Raw genomic sequence first — 15,627 nt, 5'->3', positions numbered from 1 at the left:
CAGATACAAAATACAGAGGGTCTCTTCCAATGGTCGGACTTACGATTTTTCAACTTTATGATGGTGCAAAAGTGATACCCATTCAATAGTAACCGGACTTCAGATTTTGAATTATTATCTTTTCCTGGGATAGCACAATGCAGGACAACACTCTGTCATGATGCTGGGCAGCCACAGGGAGTGGCAGTTCCCAGTCAGCCACCCCATCATAAGGGTCAACAACTGATACACTTACAACCCTTCTGTACCCACACAGCCAATGTTTTTCATTTTGGGGAAAGCATTCAATAAATTACATGAGAGAGTCAACAATTTAGTATAAAATAGGCTTTGTGTTCAATGACTTGGCCTGACTGTAGGCTAATGTAAGTGTTATGAGCAGGTGTAAGGTAGGTGAGGCTAAGCTATGATGTCTGGTAGGTTAGGTGTATTAAATGCATAAGGTGTATAAAATGTATTCAATCAGGATGTAACTCCATTGTTAAGATGAGGAAGATCTGTACTCAGATGTGAAAGGGTCTGGTGGGTATGGAGGAAAAATGACAGGAGTACTGGGGGAGGGAGCTGGGCTGTGAACTGACAGATTTTTTTAGTCATAAAAAATTAACTGTTGGAGAAAGGACTGATAAAGAAAGGATCAAAATTAGTGAATAAGCAAAATCGGTCCATATGGGGGCATCTTAAATTAGCTAATCTTCTTGTATTTTCCAAAGGAAAGAGGATGACTAGATTGAGAAAATTATATAGACCTGTGCCCTCCATGAAAGACTGCAATTTCTGCTTTTCATGTCATTAGTATTGCTCTTGTCTCCTCGTGTTGTATAATCAACCTTCACCAATCTTTTGCTGAACTATATCAAATCAAAGATTATAAAGCTTGCCTAATATTTAGTGTTTTAGAAAATATAGTAAAGGATCAGAACTTAAAATCTGGCATATTTTAACCATTTCCTTATGCTTATTTCTGTGAACCTAATATGCTTTATATTAGCACAAGTATAATCTTTCTGACTCTTAGAAACTGTCTCACTGTAAATACGTGTTTCAGAAAAATTCAGAATAAGAGTTCATCTGACAAGTCAGTCTGTATGTAGATCCATTTTAGTTATTAATACATGTAGAACTAATTAAGTGAAGGAAACAAAGAGGAAAGAATGTTTCAGCTCAAATACATTTTAAATTTACCAGTAACTTTTTTATATTCAAGTACATAATCCATTTGCAGATGGCTGACTGAGGGTGTTTAGGACTAAGTAAACTGTATTCCTTTCATGTTTAACACAAACAAAAGGATACAGTCCATTGATCCTCTGTAAACATTAGTTAAAAATAATCCTGACCCTTTGGTATAAAGCTTATGCAATGTACACGTTAGGACTAAAATACCTCATTCAGCCTAAGATGAGTTAAAAAGGGTTCTAAAAAGCCAAGAATAGAATTTAGTATGTAGAATATCACAGCTGTAGTTGATGGTATTCTTTGTTCTATGCTTTTGATAACTAAAAATAAAACTTTTCTCCCCTCAATCTTACTTGGTACAGATTCCTCATAGCTTTGAGAAATTACCAGTGGTTCTTTTACTTTTTTAAAAGAAAATAGTAGCTTTTATAGTTGAATTCTTAGCTCTTTTTCTGAATCCTGCTAATTTATCTATGAAATTTGGTGGGAGAAAGGATTGAGGTTTAAGACTAGGGGGCTGAGAAAGAGTGTGAATTTGGAGCCAAAGAGGTCACAATTAACTCCTAATTGTACCCTTCCCTCTGGCCCTTCTACATCCTTCCAGTCCCCCTGGAAGCTCTATGTTCTTGCCTGTGTCTGGAATCCCTGGTATGATTTACAACTGTAACCTGTCTTCTGGAAGAATACTTGGAGCCCAAGCCTCAGCCTGTTCTATTTGTGGCTGACAATGTTATAGTCCTAGAACTTTAGGTTTCCTTTTACTGGTAAAGACACTGAGGCCCAGAGAGGCCAAAAGACAAGCCCAAATGACTAGTAAGAGCAGACTCTTTCTATGTAAAACCAACTTTCCCCCGCCCCCATCACCAGCCTCCTATTCTTTGAGGCCTCCTAAGATGAACCTGTGTACCTCCTGTTTTATACCACACAGCCTCACCTCGATTTCATGGTTATCAGGCTGTGTGTTGCTCCCTGGGAGTTATTTTGGTCTAATTTACCTGTCAAAGTGTGAAATACTGATTATAATAAAGTCTTTCCTCTGACTCCAACTCTTTCTTTAATCGTACAGCTTACACTCTCTTGGGAGAGGCAGGCGTTAAACAAATAATCAAACAAATATGTAATTATAACTTGTAAGTGCAACGAAGGAAAAGTAAAGGATGCAATTATGAAGTGTAACGGGGGACCTGATTTAAGTTTTAGAGGCAAGGCAGCGAGAGGAAAACTCCTATGAGAAAATAATATTTGAGACCAGAAAGATACCCCGAGAGTTAGTGAGACAGGTTTAGGGGGAGAACAGTATTCCAGGCAGAAGGAACAGCATGAAGCCCAGGGGTGGAAAGCTCTTTTGGTTGGGATGGAGTGACCAAAGGTAGGAGTGACTTGATGGAGACTGGAGGGGCGTGAAATTTTATTCCAAGAACCATGGAGAACCACTAAAAAGATGTTAGGCAGGAGTGTGACCTGGTCAGATATGCATCTCTCTGATGGTCTTTGTCACAGAACTCAGTTTTCAAAGGATGGGGCGCCTGGGTAGCTCAGTCAGCTCTTGGTTTCCATCAAGTCACAGTCTCAGGTAGTGAGATCGAGCCCCAGGATGGGCTCTGTGGTCAGTCTGCTTGAAATTCTCTCTCTCCCTCTCTGCCCCTCCCCCTGCTCTCACGCACGCGTGCTTTAATAAAATAAAATCTTAAAAAGATGAAAAGGATATGTCATTAGTCTAAACAATGAAGACAATTATCAGTGCAAGTACTTCTCTCTTACCTGTAAGAACAATATGAAGCAAAAGCTCTTATGACTTTTTAGGTAGTATCATAGTATCATGTAATATATGGTATACTAGTATTATAATCCAACATGAGAACAAATTGCAGTGCTAAAGTCAGAAAAAAGTAAAAAAGTTTCTGCAAAATTCATGAAGCACTGTTATCTTCAAAATAGTGAAAACAAAAAAAAAACAAAATAGTGAAAACAATATAGTATTTTTATAAAAAGAGAAAGGAAATTGTTACAAAATTCTATAACAAATTTGAGTTTATTTGTAAAATCAAATTAAAATCATAATTTATATTGGAAATGATATTTTCTAATCTGAATTTCAAATGATCTTTATAATCCTCATTCTAAAGGCCCAAAGTGAATTCTCAAGGAAATAGTTTCTGAAATAAACGATGAAATGACTTAGTATATAATATTCTAAAGTCATCATAAACAAAAACCCTTAGTAATATCCTGAAACATGATTTTTCAAGTAAGTGACTTTATTTTTCTGATTTTGAACTACTCTTGTGGTGCAATTTATAAACCAAAGCCTCTAACTATGCCACCTTTGATTTGCCTACGGTTATAGAGAAAGCACAGACATGAGATCCTACTAAATATCTTTGGCTTTGAAATTAATATTAATAAACAATAATCAACCTCAGTAATACTAAGAAAAATAATTCTTGGAATGGATCTAATCAAGATGAAGATAGGAGACTCGAAAAAAATCAGACAATTGTTTATGAACCCCGACCGCCACAGAACACTCAAGATTTACTGGCTACAGAAATCAAGAATCTCTTCTCAGGTCAGGGTTTATGCTAAGAATAAGTATATCTATATATGAGGCTGATAAACTTTGATTTTGGTCTAGCTTAGTAGAAAGGAAGCCATGCCATTCTTCACTGCCTAATTCTTAAAAGAAAACTGTAAATCTCTGCCAAAAAGATAGTAATTGCAGGAAAGCGTATTTTCGGTTTTTAAAAAGTTAAATTTGTTTCTTAGTTGGGTACTTTAACAATCTCAGGAGAAAAGTAACTGAAAACATTATAAAATAGCTAAATTTAAAGCTTCTAAATACTTAACTGTTAAAATAAATAATGCTCTTGGTTTGTCTACATTTCTGCTTAATAAAGTAAATTAACCTTAATGTAGCTTCTTAGTGAACCTAAGACTTTAGGAAATACTGGCTTTGTTTCTGATTCTTGGGAAAGTGTTATTAAAAACAAAAACAGAGTAAAAAAAATGTTACAGTTCTAGAATGAAACAAAGTTGTTTAGTCATTTGAAACATCTGGTACTGAATGTGGATTTCTTAATTATTGAGAGGGCCCTGAAATATAAATATTCACAGGTTCAAAAGAGTGCTGCCAAATAGGTTATCAAGCAAAAAATACGTAACCACCTGGAGAACAAAATCCATCTGTCTGACTGAATTTAGTTGAAAATAATTTTTTAGACTTGTTAGTAAAACCCTCATGTAAAATTTATTTGATTGAATAATTTACTAAGAATATTTCCATAAGCATCATAAAGTGTTACAGTTGATAAAAATGAATATACTAATCATCTTTCTAACTTGGAACCACTGCCACAGCTTCTAGTGAATATATTTTGTAGGTTACTAGTTAGGTTTCATCGTGTTTGTGGTTTCAACGGGAAAAACAGAATTCCCATATAGATACTGCGGCCAGTCCCATAAATGCTCTCTTTATAGGAAAAGGTGTGAGAGCAAATATTCGTGGGCACAGCTGTTATTTACTTGAAGGCAAACAATACCCGTCTTTCCCTCAGAGATGGGCACCATGGTACGTTCCTCCTCTGCTCCTGGAACCAGACCTTGAGTGATGGCTACAGTCAGAACCAGAAAAGGCAAGGGAACAACACCAATCCTATATTCTCTCTCCTGGAATTTACTTTTGAAAGTAAACTGTGTATTTGTAAAGAACCACTATTGCAATACCATCCAGATGATTTCCCCCTTCAAATATTTACCAGTTAAAAGGAAACTGTATTAAATGAGATGATACAATGTTTGTAAGGCACAAAGCACAGTACTTAACAAGTAAGTCACTAAACAAATGTTTGTTCCATCAGGTGATTACTTGCTCCCCCTTCTATGCATCAGAAAACTGTACCTGCAAAGTTCTTAACAAAGAAGAGAGGTGGACAACCAGGCCAATCACCTAATAAGTGAACTGTTACAATCCAGGTGGATTCACAGTTTTGATACTAAAATGTGCACTTACTCTTTCTGAAGACTAAAAGATGTACTTAAGAAGTTAGTATGAAACTTTTCCAGAATAAGAGTATTCCAACAAAAAAGACATTAAGCAGAAGAATAAAATGACCCTTATCTAAAAAAGAATGACAATTCAGGCTGAATCAAGCAATTAAAAAGATATGCACTGGTACCCTTTCTTCTAATCTAATAACATGAAAAGAAGTCTCCTAAAAACATTCTTTGTTCCACCACCAAAACCTCTCTATGTGGTTATCTTTAAAAACACAACAAAAATCAGAACATCTTCCAAATAGAAGAAAACAAAGCTTACTTTGTTCTTACTTCTTACTTCTTCCTTACTGAAGAAGCCCGAAAGGTAAGGATGCAGTTCTTGTCTCTCATGTAAAAGAATTTCCATTTTAACTGTACCCAATCCCATTCACTAGTTTCTATTCAGATGAGATGGTTATTTGATCTTACGCTTTTAGGCAGAGATCAATCAAGATAATCCACTAAAAATCAAAAATACCATTTAAATTAATAACCACTTTTTAGCAATAGCTCAATGGATTTCACATCATCTGGATTGACTTTTGAACATTAAACAGCAGATGGTTATTAATGGTACAATATCAGAATATGAAATTTAGGGCAATCTGAAAACATGTCAGTTGATTCGATAACCATTTGAGAACACGTGGAGTTATTTCTTAGAGACAATGCCATATTCCCTTATATCACAAACCTGTTACCATGACAGGGAGGACAGACTCCTGCCATATAGTGCTATGCATCTCATTATGGCAGGTTCATTCATATTTATAATACAATCTGTGATGTCAATGCAATCACTTCAGATCTCACTGTTATTTCAAACAAATCCGTAACTGAGCAAAAGGCAGGATGTTGACAGGAGTTAATGTGGGTTTTACGCTGTTTACAATTGCTTTCTAATCTACTAAATGGCTGTGAAAATTGATGCACTGTTAGGAGTGCTTTTATATACTAGTACAGATAAAGAGTTGCTGTGTTGCAGTAATCTCTGTAGCACTAAACTGAATTTTTTACAGTGCTTTATATTTTCTCTATTTGTATATGAGGAGGCTCCTGATCATGTGTAAACCATTAATAAAGAAATCCAAAACCAGACTCTCATTGTATTGAGATGTATTTGCTTTTACTTCCTGAAAGTCAAAGTAGACTTGCAATTCTATTCTAGTTACTTGTAAAATGAACTTTTAATTATATTTCAAATGAATTAAGGAATCTGCACATTCCCAAGAAATTAGGATGATTTCATTCCAAGCCACTGAATCATTGACTTGACTAAAAACTTGACTGGCATGTGGTACATCAACAGCTGTGCAACCTAATGATGGTTGAAAAAATTCACTTATATCAAAATGAAATAATGCCTCCTCAAAGTACCCACATGCTGCCCATAAGGTAGATAAGAGGGCAGGACGGTTTTCCAAAGAAGGAACTGAGGCTTGTGTGTGTGTGTGTGTGTGTGTGTGTGTGAGAGAGAGAGAGAGAGAGAGAGAGTGTGTGTGAGAATGTGTGTGAGTGTGTGTGTGTGTGTGTGTGTGTGTGTGAGAGAGAGAGAGAGAGAGAGAGAGAGAGAGAGAGAGAGTGTGTGTGTGTGTGTGTGTGTGTGTGTGTGTGTGTGTGTGTGTGTGTGTGTGTGAAGGCCCACAAGTCATTACAGCTACCAGGAGACTGTATTGCTTCTCTGGCTGTGACAGTCGTAGGACTTTAAACATGTGACAGATCTAAGAATCATTTCTCCCTTTAGTGAACGTGACTCCTGTTTGATAATTGGAACAACCTTGAATCTGAGGACCAAAAGCTGGGTTTTCATGTCTACACAAGCTGTGAATAAAGACTACCTATCGACAAAAGCAAAGAACAAGTGTTCATGATGTTTAGAAACAACTTTAAATGATCCAACTGATTAACAGCTACCTGTTTATTGTGCTAATGGTTTTATATTTCCATGAAAGGGGTTAGAAATAGTGGATAATTATGCTTTCATTCTAGGATGTTAATTGTGCTTGTAAACAATGGTTGCTTCTACATAAAATTTGGTTTAGAAGTATATAATGCTTCTGGCCTTTTTGTTTTTGTTTTTTTAAACTAGTATCTTAAATTACAGTAGTCAAAGGAAGGAGAACTCTATTATGTATCGACAAGAATTAAACACTCAGGAAAGTCCAATAAAATACATATGCCCAAATGTGCATAAGCCATTAATGCCTCTTTTATGGCTATTGAAATAGGAGCAGCATCTTTTCAAAGATCTGTCTTCCTGCTTTTTACATTTATCAATACATTTCACACTCTTATTTCTCTCCCTATGACAAGTTATTGCATTGACATTTATAAAGTGCATCGTTAAGAAAATTAAATAATTGGTTGTCTGATTACAGTTTCGTTCTGTTGCTTAATGTGGGGTTTTAAAGTCTTTTCCTGTCTGCTATCTCTGATTCCCTGTGGTAAACGGTCTTCTCAGAGACTTAAAATAACTTAAAATGTCTTTCTAATGAAGAAACACAAGACTACTCCACTGCCTCAAAACAACCAATAAAAGGAGGAGAAAATAAAAGTAGTGACAAGAAACCTATGACAACCTGCTCCCACTGCAAAGTCAGAACTTTGGAACATAGCAATGCTGAAGTAACTTGAATAGGAACATAATATTTGATGCAACGAAAGAGAACAAAGCACCAGCAAATATCCCTCTTATCTATCTTTTTAAAAATCTCCATCATATGAACATTACGGCGCAAACGGGCAAAAAACAAGTGTCGCTAGATTCCCGCATGAAAAAGTGTTGTTGTAGATCGTGACAAAAAGAATAGCACGATAAGCCATATTCCTCCTTTCCAAAAAAAACCCGAAAGTGAGCAATATTCTTATTTCCTTAAATCAGCTTGAAGTAATTTATTTCCTAAGAACAACACAAACAGTACATGGCAAGGATTAATCGGCTCAGGAGAATGGGGAAGGCGGCATGCAGTGGCCGCATCAGCGGCTGGCAAGTGTTCACGGAGGGAAAATGAAACAAAATAATGATTCCTAAAGTTAAATTTATACAAATCTAAATTAACATTATGTTCTCTTTTTGGGGATTGTTAAAAATATTCTTATTAAAAGTGAAAACATAGGGCACCAGGGTGGCTCAGTTAAGCACCTTGCCTTTAGCTCAGGTCATGATCCCAGGGTTCTGGGATTGAGTCCCAAGTCAGGGTCCCTGTTCCACGGGGACCCTCCTTCTCCCTCTCCCTCTGCCTGCCGCTCCCCCTGCTTGTCTTTCTTCCTGTCAAATAAGCAAATAAAATCTTAAAAAAAAAAAAAAAAGTGTAACACAGAGGCTCCTGGCTGGCTCAGTCAGTATAGAGTGTGTGACTCTTGATCTCAGCTTTGTGAGCTCAAGCCCCACATCGGGGGTAGAGATTACTTAAAAGTAAAATCTTAACAACAACAACAAAAAAACCCACAGTGAAATATAGGTATAGATACATATTTTTCTAGTAAAAAAAAAAAAAAGAAAGAAATATCGGTGACTGCAAAGCATCTTTTATATCCATCCCTTTATCCAGCAATGAGTTACTGAGCTCCTATCACAGGCCAAGCTCCATTCTAGGAAGAGCAGAGAGCAAAACTGAGAGAGGACGCCTGCCCTCCTGGAGCCTGTGTTCTAGGGAGGCAGGAGGAGCCTCCCAGAGACAGACAAATACAAACCCATGTCCAAAGGCGGTCAGCATAAATCGAGAAACAGGCAGGGCAGACATGCTGAGGATCGGGCTCGCTCTTTTACAAAGGATGGTCAGAAGAAAGTTCTCGGGTAACATGAAAATGGAGTGGAGATCTGCAGGGACTCACAGGGTGAGCGTGCATACATTGTAAAAGGAAAAATGCTCCAGGCAGCAGGAACTGCGAGCACAGACCCAGGTGTTCTGGGGGCAGCAAGGCGGCCAGACGCTGAAAAGGAGGAAGCAGGCGCAGCAGCAGCTGAAGTGCAGCCGGAGACTGAGGGGGACAGGTGGTTTGGCCTTTGCCCACCAGAGGGTTCTGAGGAGAGCTACCTGGTCTGACCTGCACTCGGCCAAGCTCACCCTGGCTGCTGTGTTCAGAACAGAGCGGAGGAGGACAGGAGAGAAGCAAGGAGGCCAGGGAAGAGACAACTCCAATAATCGGCATGACAGATGATGTGACTAGACTTGTTCTCCTTCCTAAGAGATCCACAGAGATCGTGAGATGTTAATTCCACTGCCATCATTTGAATACCAACTTCTTAATCTATTTCCCTGCATCCCAGTCTCTCCAGAAACACTTTTAGGCAGAGACGGGTCTTAATTCCAGGTTTTTATTAGAAAGTGCTTTCTGTCATTCACTCCGTCTTACTTGGTAGCTGGACTTTCTCCAGGACTTCCTCATGGCTCGTGGATTGTGTACAGTTTGGGGTTTGGAAGCAGAGCCCACTGGGGAAGGGCTGGCTGTTCGTGACCTTGCATGGGCCGTTGGAGTAGAATCAGAGTGACGGCCTCCATTTGGATTTTCTAATCTCTAAACTGGGTGGAAAGAGCTACTCTTTTTCTTCCGTCTCCTTCCAAACTTCCTAGCAGATCCTTTGCTGGCCCGGAAGTCATACTGCTTATTCACTTCTCTTTGCCCCCACCCCTGTGATCCTCTTACCCTCCACCCTCTCCAACTGTCACCCCTAAATGTGGGTCTTTCCCCTAGAGAGTGCATGGGGCTCCCTGGCTTCAACCGGAGGCTTTTGGCTCCAAACTTTACACCTCTAGGCTAAACACTTTTTGAGTTGCAGGTCTCAGTTTCTGTCCATGTACCGAATGTTGCCTCCTCCACCTCCCTCTTCCTCTTCCAATTCCTGATGGCTAAATGCAGACTTATTTTCCCTCAGGGGAGAAAACCCAGCTCTTCTTCCTTACATTCCCTATTTTGTTTAGTGGTGCCACCGTTTCTTGCTTAGCCCATTATTTCTACCCTGAGGAAGGATAAAGGGGGAGGAAATAGCAATTCTCATAACAGCGTATCTCTCTACAGTGGAACAGCGAAGTGCCCCCTTCCCTCTAATCTGCAATCGCTTGGCCACAAAGCTTTGTATTAGTAGTCAAGTATTTCTCTGGTGGATACTTGCTGTTTTGGAGAACAGAAGGATGCATATGTACATGCAGGAGTGCGTAACACAGACACATACCCATGCATTCTTTTGTCAGGCCACAATATTTTTACTGACAAGTGTCCCCAAAGAATGTAATGACAAAGGGTGTGGCAGACACAGGGCTCACCAAATATTTCACGGGCCTTCCTCCATTTCCTGGACTACTCTACAATTACGTTAGGCCGTGTGACTACCTCAGATCTCTTAGGAGTTGAAGTGACATATGTCACATTTGGGATCAGGCAATTAAGAGCCAGGGTCTCCTCCATCTTTCTTTCCCTTCAGAAGAAACCGTGGTCCTTCTGAGGATTTAGTTACATGGTAGAGGTAGGCTGCCTGGCCCATACTGGATCTCGTGGGGAAGAGAAATCAACCTTTACTGTGCTATGTCAGTCAGGTTCCAGGGCTTGTCTGCTATGACAGAAGTCTTTGTTACACTGACTAATAAAGATTGTTTGGTTATCCTTGTGAAATCAACCTTAAATGTGAAATACATTATTTTAGTATTCCCGTCTTTCTAAAATTTATCAGAAATCTTCAATTCCACCAATAATCCCTTCTAGTACAATCTTTAGGATAATGACTCCAAAAATATTTACTTTGTAAAGGAAGTTACCCAGATCAATCTTCAAGGATACATATCTTTTATTCTAGTATTAACACAGTATCAGCTCTTTCTCCATCCTTGTTAAAAATAAGTAAATTAATTTACTTATTCCATATGTGTGTACACATATATATGTCTATTTTATTCTGCTCTCTCAGCATCTGTCTTCGAGTCCAAAAAATACCATACATCTAAAAACTTCTTTTATCCTTCTGTTCATTTTAGTTCTTTATTCATTCCATTTACCCACCTCGAGGTATATCAGACCTACAGACACTATATCTTTGAAATATAGATATAATAACATTCTGTGTCTGTGTATTTTTAAAAATTTGACTGGACATAACCACTGGATGTCAATTAGGTGCTCCTCACAGCTGTCTCTGAACTCCCTTTGTCCACCCTACAGTCTGAATTCAGTGCCTCTCCAGAGTCTTCCAAAGCATTTTGGCAAGGGTGTGGGAGCAGTTATCACTACATTATGACATAAATGCTTTCTTATCTATCTCCTTCCCCAAATTGTAACCTATGTGAGGTCAGCTGCCAAATTTGTCTTGGTCTCTATGTATTTCCAGTACTTAATTTAGGACCAAGTTTATAACTGAAGCTCAATGAATATTTGAAAAGCTCTATAAATGAATAATTTATTCATTCACTTCCTGAATGAATGGATTGAGGAAAATCACTTAGTAACTTTTTAGCTAATTCAAGACCACCACCTTTAAACCTGACTTCTTATTGTGGGGATTATGAGCTTTTTCCTAGGGAAATGGTTCATAATTTTAATTGGACTTTCAAAGGAATTGGGGTACCCTTCAAAAAGGAAAAAAGCCACCACTTCAAAGTCATATACACAGATATATGTACACTGGATTTTCAATGACCAGCTATAAAGCATTGCATTTGCTGGTTTCAACACTCAAATGCCCACCTGCACAGAGCCGCATGGTCTTTCCTGAGGACTCTTACCAATTTATTGACTTTCTACTAGAAAATTCTGTGTTCTCTAAAATCTCTGGTATTTGACTGAGTCCTACTTTTCTCCAAATTATGTGTAGAAGCGTTAAGTAAGCTAATATCAATCCTTGAAGAAACTCAGTCCTCACACTCAACCTCTTCTTCTCATCGCTTTTCTTTTTCTAAGACAGATCCTTCACCATGATTAATTGTCTCATTCAATCTCAGAAAATGAAGATTCATATTTATTTTCCCAGACTGGCTATAGGAATTACATTTTTACATACCTCTCAGCAAGAAGACCATATATAACACCAAGGCATTCTCAGTTTTACAACCTTCATTTGTCAGATAAGGAAATGTCTCACCTTTCTAACTAGATCTCTTCCTGATCCTAACATAAAATACACTGTAGACTGAGCCACTTATAATTAAAATATATATATATATATATATATATATATATATATATATATATATATATATCCGGTTAACTAACTGAATGTGGTTGTTTTCAATCTTAAAAAACCCAACATGTAAAAAATTTGGAAATGTATTGATTTTCTTGCTAGATATATTCACAGTGTGAAAAAGGTGTTATTTAAAAAATTTATGCTAACAGAGTTTAATCATATTCTAGGGACTAGGGGAAAAGGATTTCTGAAAACCAACCTCAAAACGAACCACACCTTCCCTGACTCTTCACACTGCATATTTAGTGGTGCACTTATGAAGGCATTAGGGACTTAAGTAGTCATTTTCAGGACACTTTTTTTTTTTAATTAACAGCAGAAAACCAAAGCTTATATATGTGTCCTGCCATGATATGTCTACTGGACAGTGCTGTTAAGCCTTTTTGTGTGTTTCATGTCTATTACACTTTTTTCTACTTTTTCCTTTCTGTGCTTCTGATTGGATATTTTCCAGCTGTCTTCTAGCTCACCAATTTTGTTTTCTGTTTATCTAAACTGACATTTATTCATCATTTTACCCATCCACTTAATTTTAGATTTTGTATCTTTCAATTCTAGAATTTCCATTTGATTCTTTTTTGAGATTCTAATTCTTTGGTAAAACACTCCATCTTCTCATCTATTTTATTTTCTTGAATATTTTAATCTCATTTAAAGTCCTTGTCTAATAACTCGAATGTCTGGATCATCTGCGTATCACTAATTTGTGTGTGTGTGTGTGTGTGTGTGTGTGTGTGTGTGTGTGTGTTCATATGTCCTGTGTCTTGACATGCCTAGGAATGTTTTATTGAAATCTGGACATTATCTACATATTAAAAAACAAAGATCAAAACAACAAGACACAGGATGCCTCAAATGACACTGTCTCCTACCCGAGGGTTCACACTTTCCTCTTCTAGGAAGAGTGGATGATTACCTTAATCCAATTAGGGACTGAGCTGACTCTAGGCTAAGTAGCAGATTTAGTAAGACTTAGTCTATTCTGATTTACCCCAGTTCCTAGTTCCTAGGATTGGATAAAGCCCTCTAGAGTTTTCAAGTGGTTTCCTGGCAGGAACATCAGGAAACGTCAACAAGACATTTTCCGCTTATTTTTAATCTTGTGCAACTCCTCACTGTCCACAACTTCAGAATATAGTAAACAGCATGAGGGGGAACTGACTCTTTGCTGAGGCCCTTCCATTCTGGGTTTCTGCCAGTTCAGCTGCATACCACTGCCAAAACTTGGCTGGTTTCACTGCTCTGAAGTTGACAGCCCACTTCTGGGGTCAAGGCCCAATGATTCCCAGTCTCTAGCCTTAGCAGCTACACATAGCATCTCACAGGAGCAGGTATACATGCCTCGGCTGCAGGTATAAGAGAGAGGCAGACTCCAAAATGTTAGTTGCTCTGGTCCTCAGTGCTTCTAATATCCAGCAGGACTAATGATCAGCCACCAGCTCCACCACCACCCCAAAGCAGATGATTGCTTTTTTTCCCCCCATAGCCTACTTCACCATCTAACATAATATGTATTTTATTTATTTAGCTTATTATGTTCTTTCTTTAGAATTTATCCTCCAGGAGGGCTGGGGGTTTTGTCTCTTTTTCACATCTGTATCCTCAGTTCTCAAAAAATGTGGAATGAATTTATGACCACTGCATTGCTAAAATTAAGAAAAACCTAAATAAAAGTAATTCTTAAGATGAACTGATTTGTCTCCCCAAGAAATAGATATTTATTCTGCCATCATTTACTGGGCTCTTGCTATGTGCCAAACAGTGTGTTAAAGGTTGGGCATTCAGAAGTGAATACAGCACAGTCCCTCCCCAAAGAGATCAGCAAAAAAAAGAGATAAAAAAAAAAAAAGAAAGAAAAATCCCCAAACCCAAAATGCACTTTCTTGACTCATGACAAGAGAGCAACAATGGATTTTTAAACATTTGAGGACCCTAATTAACAAGAAACCCCTTCAAAAGCTTCTCGGGGAAGTCACACTGTTACTTCCCTTGAAGCCCCTCTCTCACTCTGCTCAGAACAATCTGCCAATTTTTCTGTAATTGCCCTCAGGGCCCAGAGCATCTTTGTTTTCAAAGGTGGCAGAAAATTTTCCCCTTGAGGGTAGATTTGACCTTAGAAAAAAATTAGCAGCCCTTTGGAGGTTTGATTAAAATAAAACAGAACAAAACAAAACCTCATAAAGTCATTTCTGATCAATGACGGAAGACTATGAAGTAAACAGGTCTTTTCTTGTGTGGCTCGTAAACTGGCTCTGAAGGTAATTTCAAGAAACTGGAACACTTGTGAGAGTGAAAATATTGTTGAAATAAGTATTTTACTATTTTGTTTCATTATCATAGTCTATCGTTAAACACTCAGTTTAGAGGATGCAATGCTAGTGAAACATGAGAAATAAAGAATACATGAAAGAACACCTCGTATATCAAGAATACAGAAGTATATTAAGAATGGTAAAAGAAATTTCTTGATGGTAAAAGAAGTTTCTAGATTTCACAAAGCCTGTATTTCACAGATGAGGCGGCAACGCTTTCTCGTGCTAATCTTAGTAAGAAGGTCTTTAACAATTCTATTTTGTGTTTCCTCATACTGAGCTGTGCCCATAATGCTTCAGTTTTCCTATGTTTTTGTTACTTAAGACACATGCGTACGTGTATTTTTTTACATCTTCCAATTCTGAATCACCTGCAAACTTAATAATGTGTCTAAATAAGAGACAGCAAAGAAGAAAGTCAACTTTTCTTATTTTCAGGTCAGAAGTTACGAGGTCAAACAGGGAAGAAGAAAGAAAAGAGAAATATTAAGAACCTGAATAAAATACAATCTACAAAACTGAATGTTAGCTGTAAATACTGGTGATTAAGTTACTTCATTATATTTTCTTAATACACTTTGCAAAATGCTGTGACATTTTTTGTCATCAACTATTTAAAAAGACCAAAAATGAAGAGATGCTCAAACGTGTCCATTAAGTACTAAGCCACCACTTTAAGAGACTATTTCTTTTGTTATCTAGATTCCTGAACAAAATAAGCCTCAACTATGACAGATCTGCTACTAACAACAGGAAATAAAGTAGCCCGGAGAGGTTACCTTTTTTCCTTTTCTTTTTTCTCTCCTGTTAGTCATTCTTAGATTACTATTGATAATTTAGTTTCATTATATTAGCATTTTTGGACAATAGAGTTAAATTGATTTCCTCACATTGAAACAGCCAACAAAAATATGTTAATATTTTATA

The 15,627-nt window shown here is 37.6% G+C and overlaps 1 protein-coding gene across 4 annotated transcripts in view; it reads right to left on the bottom strand.

Annotated features, from left to right (window-relative positions):
- Positions 1-15,627, bottom strand: part of DIAPH3 (diaphanous related formin 3) — a 484,666-nt gene that overhangs the window by 43,412 nt on the left and 425,627 nt on the right. The gene's annotated exons all lie outside the window — the stretch shown is intronic.

The sequence above is a fragment of the Zalophus californianus genome, chromosome 3, assembly GCF_009762305.2.
Source record: "Zalophus californianus isolate mZalCal1 chromosome 3, mZalCal1.pri.v2, whole genome shotgun sequence".
NCBI lineage: Eukaryota > Metazoa > Chordata > Mammalia > Carnivora > Otariidae > Zalophus > Zalophus californianus.
Note: the sequence above shows the minus strand (reverse complement) of the source record. Positions and strands in the feature narration are given on the sequence as shown.